The sequence below is a fragment of the Tasmannia lanceolata genome, unplaced genomic scaffold (genome assembly GCF_043159265.1).
Source record: "Tasmannia lanceolata isolate RefF3 unplaced genomic scaffold, GAP_Taslan_0.1 ptg001237l, whole genome shotgun sequence".
NCBI lineage: Eukaryota > Viridiplantae > Streptophyta > Magnoliopsida > Canellales > Winteraceae > Tasmannia > Tasmannia lanceolata.
Window position 1 is genome coordinate 5,001 of NW_027519897.1, and position 933 is coordinate 5,933.

General features: G+C 32.3%; 1 non-coding gene across 1 annotated transcript; it reads left to right on the forward strand.

Moving 5' to 3' along the window:
• The first annotated feature begins 628 nt into the window (after positions 1-628).
• TRNAS-GCU (transfer RNA serine (anticodon GCU)) lies at positions 629-716 on the forward strand. The gene has a single exon. It is a non-coding gene; the product is annotated as a tRNA-Ser (tRNA).
• Positions 717-933: the final 217 nt, after the last annotated feature.

The window sequence follows — 933 nt, forward strand, 5'->3', positions numbered from 1 at the left end:
GGGGTCAATTAGATCTAGTAAAAAATCATAGTATTCATTTTGTTTGTGTTTGTGGACTCAAATGTTCAAACAAAGCTTGTCCCTTGAAGAAATAAATGAGTTCTAATAGAAATAGAATATGTATGTTTTTTTATTCCAGTAGGGAAATCGAGAAAAGGAAAAAGAAAAAATAATAAGAAATGAAACTCCTATCATAGGAATGGAAATAGTCCTTCTTGCTCTTGTTGCTGCTTCAATAACAATTTGGTTTTCAAATCAGAAAAATAATTTGATCCATGATTCATTGGAACAAAAGAAGGAACGGCCTGGCTAGGTACTGTACTGGCCAGGCCGGGGGAATAAAAGAACCCTTCGGACGAAATCAAAGACGTACTCTTTCTATTGGAGATATCTGTTTCGAATCGTTATCCAAATTGAATTGCGGATAAAATTCGTATATATATAGTAAGTATAATATAGTAAGTATAAATAAATGTATAAAATAAATAAATAAAGATAATTCGTATATATATAGTAAGTATAATATAGTAAGTATAAATAAATGTATAAAATAAATAAATAAAGATAAAGAAAGACTTTGATCAATATTTACTTCAGGCGTCGCATATGAATTATCTTTTTGTAATTGGGAGAGATGGCTGAGTGGACTAAAGCGACGGATTGCTAATCCGTTGTACGAGCTGTTCGTACCGAGGGTTCGAATCCCTCTTTCTCCGTTCCCTCGGATCACTTGAGATTTATCTTTCGAATTCGAAAAAATATCAAGTCCTTTATCATAGTTAAATGTCTGGAATAGAGAAAAGCATAGGAAAATGCAGAAATCAAGCAAGGAAATAATGAAAAATCTCTGATTTTTTTATTCCTCACGTCCAGGATTACGTCCTGGATCATTAGATAGGAATCCGAAGATGAAGAGAGAAACAAAGAATATCA